At 35.6% G+C, this 8,678-nt stretch overlaps 1 protein-coding gene across 8 annotated transcripts in view; it reads right to left on the reverse strand.

The window, feature by feature from the left end:
- Sybu (syntabulin (syntaxin-interacting)) overlaps positions 1-8,678 on the reverse strand; it is a 116,215-nt gene that overhangs the window by 106,453 nt on the left and 1,084 nt on the right. The window lies entirely within an intron of this gene.

Below are 8,678 nucleotides of genomic sequence, written 5' to 3' on the forward strand. Positions count from 1 at the left end.
TAAATTGTATCTTGCATGTTCTATGTTTCTGGGCTAATATCCACTTATCAGTGAGTGCATATCTAATGACTTCTTTTATGATTGTGCTACCTCACTAAGGATGATATCCTCCAGATACATCTATTTAGCCAAGAATTTCATAAATTCATTGTTTTTAATAGCTGAGTAGTACTCCATGTGTAAATGTACCACATTTTCTGTATCTATTCTTCTGTTGAGGGACATCTAGGTTCTTTCCAGCTTCTGGCTATCATAAATAAGGCTGCTATGAACATAGTGGAGCATGTGTTCTTATTGCCAGTTGGAACTTCTTCTGGGTATATGCCCAGGAGAGGTATTGCTGGATCTTTTGGTAGTATTATGTCCAATTTTCTGACTGACTTCCAGATGGAGGAGTGTTCCTCTTTCTCCACATCCTCGCCAGCATCTGAGATGGAATCTCAGGGTTGTTTTGATTTGCATTTCCCTGATGATTAAGGATGTTGAACATTTTTTCAGGTGCTTCTCAGACATTCGGTATTCCTCAAGTGAGAATTCTTTGTTTAGCTCTGTACTCCATTTTTATAATGGGGTTATTTGAATTTCTGGAGTCCAGCTTCTTGAGCTCTTTGTATATATTGAATATTAGTCCCCTATCAGATTTAGGATTGGTAAAAATCCATTCCCAATCTGTTGGTGGCCTTTTTGTCTTTTTGACGGTGTCTTTTGCCTTACAGAAGCTTTGCAATTTTATGAGGTCCCATTTGTCAATTCTTGATCTTACAGCACAAGCCATTGCTGTTCTGTTTAGGAATTTTTCCCCTGTGCCCATATCTTGGAGGCTTTTCCCCCACTTTCTCCTCTATTAATTTCAGTGTCTCTGGTTTTATGTGGAGTTCTTTGATCCACTTAGACTTGAGCTTTGTACAAGGAGATAAGAATGGATCAATTCACATTCTTCTACATAACTGCCAGCTGGGCCAGCACTATTTGTTAAAAATGCTGTCTTTTTTCCACTGGATGGTTTTAGCTCCCTTGTCAAAGATCAAGTGACCATAGGTGTGTGGATTCATTCATTCTATTCCATTGGTCCACCCGTCTATCACTGTACCAGTACCATGCAGTTTTTATCACAATTGCTCTGTAGTACAGCTTAATGTCAGGCATGGTGATTCCAAGAAATAGATTTTTGAAGAGCTTTAATTTAGATGGTCATATGAAAATTAAGAAGGCACTTAAATGTTAAAGTTTTTTAAAAGCTCAAAATTAGGCATATAAAAACTTTTAATTCTTATTTAGTTGCTTGGTTTTAAGCAAGTCACTTAACTTTCCATATTTGAAGAAAAAAAGACAATTAGTTATGTAACTATTAAAGGAATAGTACAGAGAAAGCACACCACATATGTATCATTTAATATACACTAGAGCAGACACACTTACTTTGCTCTAAATATTTTAATGCATTGGGAATAACAGATATCAAGTGTCTAACTTGCTAATTGATACCTGTGAGCTTGTGCCACGTGATCAGTGCTAGGATCTCTTTTACTTCCGTATGTATTCTTACATTCAGATTCTAATTCATGCAAGCAATAGGTCCTACTTACTATGTGTTAATAACTGAGTTAGGAAATAGAGATAACATGATAGTGAAATTACCAAACTGACTCAGTTCCTCCCTGTTGTTGTTTTAATAATATGTACTGCTTTATGGTATCATTTTATTTTCAATATGTGTGCAACCGTTATTAACTTTTGGCTTCCTGTGGCAAGCACCATGTGTTAAAACCATTTGTAATCTTCAGAGCTATATTTCTCACCAAATTAATCTGAAACTGAGCATGAGTATTTTGTAAGTATATAAAGAGGATTGCAAAGTATGGTTCACGATTAGAAACGGTATGACTTTGCCTTGCCTGAAATTACATGAAGAATGCTCAAACTACTGAAATGCTCAAAAACATAAACTGAAAAGTTTCTGGTAAATGAACACAAGTCAGAGACTGTTACTATCATATTGCAGTTTTTTAAATAAAGGAATAGTAAGAGTGAGAAGGTGGAAATGCCTAGTTGGAACATTAGGCTAAAAACGAATACTTTCTGTTCCACTTTCAAATTCCTCAAATACATGTATCAATAATGTTTTCATATCTTCTATGCTAAGTACAAAATTGTACAATATGTGAATTTCTTAATTTCAATTATAGCTCTTGTTTTATTCTAGACAGGGGTGTGTGTGTGTGTGTGTGTAGGTTTGGTGGTCCTGAAACACACTCTGTAGACTAGGTTGTCTTCAAACTCAGAGTTCAGCCTGCCTCTGCCTCCTGAGTGCTGGAATTAAAGGTACACAGCACCATCTCCCAGCCTTATATTGTTATTTTTTTTTTAATTGTTGAGCAAGAGAAACATCAATCTTCCCTTCTTCATTGTTTACTTTTGTAGTTGGGGTGGGAGGTGTCTCAGTCAAGGAAAGTAATTCAGCACCATGGATAGAACACTCAAGACAATACAAGAGCTACTAAGAACCATTTTCTTGGGTTAGAGTTAAGAAATGAACTTAGAAAACAAACAGCCAAATAAAAACAAAGAAAGAAACCAGACTGACAAACAAATAAACAACAACAATAAAAGCACACACACAAAAAAAGCCCCCACACAAACACAAAACAAAACCCATTAAACACAAAGGACTTGGATAGGGGCGGAGGTCAGGATGATTTGGGATGAGCAGTGGGAAGAAGCCATGATCAGAATATATTGTGCAATAGAAATATTTTCAGTAATAAAAACAGAAATAGCCATAGGTGTGAGCTATTTTGTAGATATATCAGTTTGGGCTGGATTCCACAACTCTGCATCGATTATGTCCTTCTCTAATAGTCTGTATTTATTGCAAATAGTAATCTTTTTAATGTTGGTTGGATACTACAGTTATCTGTGGATATAAGAACAAATGTTTAGAATAGAGTTAAGGATTTTGTTGGTTTAGTAAAGTGGCATTTGTGGGTACTCCACAAAGATCCAGGGCTTTATTAGCCTTGCTAGGTTTTCCAGGACAAGGAGTGGTTTTCTTCTTGTTGAGTGAGTGCTGAATCCAATTAGAGTGCTGTTGGTTACTTCCAGGATATGTGGGTCACTATTGTGCACTTTTTCCAGGTTATCATACCATAATGTGGTTGTTGTGGTTCATAAGCATCATAGATGTGCAGAACAGTTGGTTGCTTCTCTACTTTGGAAACTTACCTGATGCTCTCTGGCACCATGAAAACTATTCCTCAGGTAGGGGCATGAAGTTCAGTTTTAGCTCAAGGGCCTCTGGGTCCTATATCTGAAGTACATGGTGTCTTCATCAATAGGAACTTATATTCCCTGCCCCAAAAGGGTGAGGAAACCAAGGGAATTAACAATAGCTTATAATGTTTTGAAAGCTTTCTTGAACAATCCTGACCAACAATTCAAAAGAGGGCTTCTCATGACTGGTACTGTGGTTTTTGTTATGTGGTCTTTGGCTTTTAGAGGGAGCATTGTTGTCCCAGATGAGAGAATTTCAAGTACCATTGCAGAGGAGGGGGTGCAAAGATTATTTGAGTTAGAGGATCAGAGAGTTTGGTGTGCATTTGCCTCTTAGGAATGTTAGAAGCTACACATGTAAAGTCTCATCAACATGACTGCCCAGTCTTGAGCTGAATAGGACAACATCAATAAGCATGCTAGTATTCAAACTAACATGAAGAACTATAAGCAACTAAGGAAAACAGAAAGCTCTTCCCAGGGAAGAGCACACTATTTTATTATTCAATAATGAATAATCAGTTTTGAAACATACATACAAGTAAAATTATACAGACTGAGCAGGTTATATTTATGTATTTAAGAGTATATATGTATATACATATATGTATGTAACAACTAGTGAGAAGTGAGGCCATGAATTTGAAAGACAAGAAGAAGGGACACACAGGATTGCTTGGGGGTGGGGGGAGAGGAAAGGGAAAGATAAATGATGTAATTATATTGTAATCTCAAAATATATTATAGAAATAATTACAAAAAAGAAATAACCTTAGAGTAGTCACCTTTCTTTTTATCATGCCAAGAGCCAAATGAATATGGAAGGATGCTCATCTAGATGATATAAAGTTTACAAGTCTACCCCTTGCTATCTTACGGAAACATAATGGCCCTTTCAAAGGCATGCATCATTTTAATAAATACATTAAAGTGTCATTAGATTTAATAGCACCTACTCACTCAGACCATTATTCTGTACCTTTTAAAGTTAGTTTAATGTGTATTAATGGTGTGAAATTGATGAAATTACAAATTGGGTTTCCCTGGGCACAAGTTTAACCAAGAAAGTAGGGAGATGACTGGTTAATATTACCCTCTATCTGACTCTTCATTCATACTACAGAATTATGTCACTTTGCCCCAGGGAAAGAAAATGCACTGTTAGTAGATTGAACCTAACATGATTTTTATGGTTTTAACTCAAGAAATTGTCTTTGGTTGGGTCATCAAAGGTTCATCATTTTCTTAGGGAAATAAGATAGAATGTTCTCTTTTGAGATTGAATTTATAGTTTATATATTTATATTTTTTGAGAAATAGATTACTTATTATTATTATTTTTTTCTTTCCCTGTTTCAGTATAGAGGACCATTCAAGATGTTATTATTTTACATTATATATTTCACTCAAATAACAATGTTTAGCTGGTTAAATATTTTAGCTAAACATTATGATAATGAAAATTATAACTACTAATATAACTGTGAATAGTCAAAAATCTGGAATTTTAATTTCAGAAACATGTGATACAATAACACTTAATTTCAGGGTGTCAAGAAGATTAGAAATGAATTCTAACTACATCTTGCAGAAATATTAAGAAACAAACAAAAAACACTGTTCGTTTTAATTATATTTGAAGGAAACAAAAATAATTTCAAGAAAAAACTTCAGAACAACGCTTACAAATGGGAAGTAACACTTAGACTGGATGCTACATGGAAGCACTTAGTCATTTGACAGCTAAATAATGTGGTCAGGCTTTATAGTGGCATCTTTTACCAATAGAACAAAATCATGGCACTACTGTGAACACCTACAGAACCCTGGGGAAGAGAAAAGACACCCCCTGCACCCTCACAAAATCAGATGTAGAAAGGAAACATCTAGTTTTTCTGTTTTAAATACTATAGAAGGAAGAGCCTCTAAAACTGTAGACTTACATTTGTTTATGTTTGTAATATTCAATTATTTTACATATTTAATCTTATTTACATTTTAATTTAAATATTTATCTGTGGTATTTAAATATTCTAAATATTTAATATTTCACCTGACAATTTAAGCAGTGCATTCTGAACACTTAGTGAAGAAAACATTGGTGCTTAGAGATCAGCTTTTGTTTAATGGAATGTCTGAGCCATAAGTAACTCACTTTATTTTTACTCATATATCTATAGATGGGATGGGACTAGCATATTTGGAAGGTGGTTTAGAGCACAAGTCACAAAGCTTAGACACTTTTTTAAGGCAGTCAATATACATGAGCCAGTAGTGTACCATCAACAGAAAAACAGTGGACACCCTGTTTAGAAAAGTCTGTGCCCTCACTAGGATTTGCCAGGCCTGATGAAGCTAGAAATTTGGATATCTCAGAGCAAATTCTCTTTGATTTTTAAAGATTTTTAAGTGAAGTAAACACATTTGGGAAATGAAGCTGGCCCATAGACAGTCATCTTGGGACGTGTGGGCAGTGTGCACTTCAGCAAGGCATCTGGAAAGATTCAAATGAGATTATTACCGAAAATTTCTTACTGGGTGCAGTAGATATACTGGGATTGTGTGACTTCTTAGCTAATTTTAGTAGAAAGATCCTGACTTTTTTCTATTGCTGCAAAGGGCTGCCCTAGAACAGAACTCCTCCAGTTACAGCCAGGCTGTTTGCAAGACCAGTTGAAACATAGGAGTTAGTAGTGTGGCTTGGTAGCAATACTTTATCCTGTTGTTGTGTAGAACTAGGTTGCTCTCTCTCATCACCCCCTGGAGCATGCCTCAAACCATGTGTTTTCTCCTAGTGTGCCAAGTGTACAACTTGGGGTACAGTGATGATTTTAGGTGATTCTTAGATAACTCTTTAAAGTTATGCATGCATTTTCTACAATTATATGAAAACTGATATTTTGTGCATTTCAGTACATAGATAAAGTTTAACAAAACATAGTGTATCTAACTAATATTAAATAAATACAGTAGCTTATATTCAGCAATCATGGAAAATTTAAAGGACACCAATAAAACTGACATTCTCAGAGTCCTGTCTTCAGTATGCAGAAAGCCTGTAATGGAGGCTTGTCTAGAATTGTTAGGAACTTAGTCTATAGGATTGCGTTAAAATTACGTTAGTATACTCTGGGGCCTCTTCCGTTGGTTGTCAACCTTCAAAGTAGAGCTTCCTTAAAAGGGTAGATATTAAAATTCAACTTTGATTTATATTCCTGATTTTTTGTAAAGAGGGAAGCATTTACAAGCATGATTTCTTTCTATAGAAAATTTGCCCCCTCCCATCAATTCTGCAAGGAGGTGGCTGTGCATTCAGAAAATACTCTGTTAAGATAAAAGGAAAATTATAGACTTGTAGAGAGAATACTTTGTTTCTGTTTGGATGCCTCACCTGCCAATAAAAACAAACAAACAAACAAACAAAAAACCTATAGCTTATAGGAAAGGGAAGAATAAAAGGTGGAACATCCGGGAGGCAGAAAGAATTCTGTGATAGAGTCAGGCTCAGGAGATTTGCCCAGCGAAGATGTGGTAAGACAAAACTGTGGTACCTGAGCATAGGTAACCAGTCTTGTGGCAGAATGTAGATTAAAATAAATGAGTTCTATTAAATTATCATCTAGAGAGAAGAGCCTATCCATATGGGCAAGGTATTTGTTAATATTCTTTCAGTCTGAGCCGTATTTCTGGGAGCCTGGGGCTGGGAGGATGAAAGAACAAACTTCTACATAGACTCAGTACCTTAGTATTTTCAATCAGAAAAATATGCTAGGAAAGAAAAACTTCCAGACTGCTAACTTAACACAGGAAGCATTTCTGAGGTTATTTGCTCCCCATTCCCCCAAGGTTAAGGAAAAATACCCCAAACCACTAAGTAAATTGCTAAGATACTGTTGAATTACTCTATGCTGGTATCCTGCATGAGTATTAATACCTAAGAATGTATATTCTATAATACAACAGCTTACATACAAAAGTTAGTCTTTTAAAACACCAGTAAAGAAGTATGCAAATATTAGTTTATAGAACAAATATTTTAAGTATGTAGTAAACGCCTTATAACACACACATATGTATATAAAATGTTTTGTGGATGCTTGGATTTATAAAAAAATAGATAATATTTGGAATTTGGTGTACTTGTAAAATGACTTTAAAGAAACACTTTTATTGTGAAATAATTATAATTTCATAGGAAGTAGAAAAGGAAGAGAGAGATCCCATGTACCCTTCATCCAGTTTTTGTTTTTGTTTTTGTTTTGCCAGCAACTATATTTTATAGAGCTATAGCACAACACCATCAGGAAATTGACATTGTGCTATATGTCTAGAGATCTGACATTTTGTCGTTTTGTTTGTGAAACCATCACAATCAAGATGCACAAGCACGCCATCATCTCGGAGTTTACCTTCACACCTTACCACGTTTCTCTAACATTGTGGCTAAGCTCAGCAAATCACTTCTACTTTGTAAATCACTAACTTATACAAATATACAGAAACTTCCATGTCTGGATTTTAGAGTATGCTGGTTTCAAATTTGCCACGGGCTAATTATTCACACCCCTGTTGACTTTTTTGGCCAGTCTCAGTTGCTCATCTATAAAATGAAAGTCTGGAGATTGTGATATGTATCTGTGGGTAAAGTTGCTTGCCTCCAAATTCACTAACCAGAGCTTCACCCCCAAACCCGAGGTAGTAGGAGAGGATCAACTTCTAAAAGTTGTCTTAGGAACTCTACACAGGCTCCAGGAGACAAATGGACTCAAGGACATATGCATGTGCACACAATAAATAAATAAACAAATGAACAAACAAACAAATAAATAAAATGAAATTGAAATCCAATAGTTTTCAGAGTGGCACACTTAATATATCTGGTTGTTTAGTTTTATTAAGATATTGCCTTAAGGATTGTAACTATAAAGCCCACATTAAATTAATGAAATATAACTTAAAATAGATTGAACAGTGTGCTTTGCATGGATTTTCATTTAAACAGTGCAACTGAAATATGCTGCTTTCAAAGTAACAAATGTACTATTCCCTCAATGCTACATGGAGAAATTTTGGCACAGAAGGCCTGCTTGGTTTCTTTTGCTCCAAGGGTTTCCTTTGGGGATAGAAAAGACACCATCTCCCAGATGCACCTCATGAAACACCGAGCTGGCATTGCTACAGCAGAGACTAAAATGCAGATTCTGAACTGCGATGGGTTCAAGTTTGGCTCTTTTCTAGAAAAAGACATTCAGGAGTTGAATTGCCATGCTCTGTGATCATGAAGCAAGACACCTAGAAAGGACCCTGAGAATCAGCAGTAAAGTCTCTCACTTGGTTCCACTGCACTGGAGAAGATAAAAACACCAGGAAAAAAAAAAGTGTTCCCCCAAGTGCCTTCTTCATTTGAA

This window comes from Mus musculus, chromosome 15, assembly GCF_000001635.26.
Source record: "Mus musculus strain C57BL/6J chromosome 15, GRCm38.p6 C57BL/6J".
Lineage (NCBI taxonomy): Eukaryota > Metazoa > Chordata > Mammalia > Rodentia > Muridae > Mus > Mus musculus.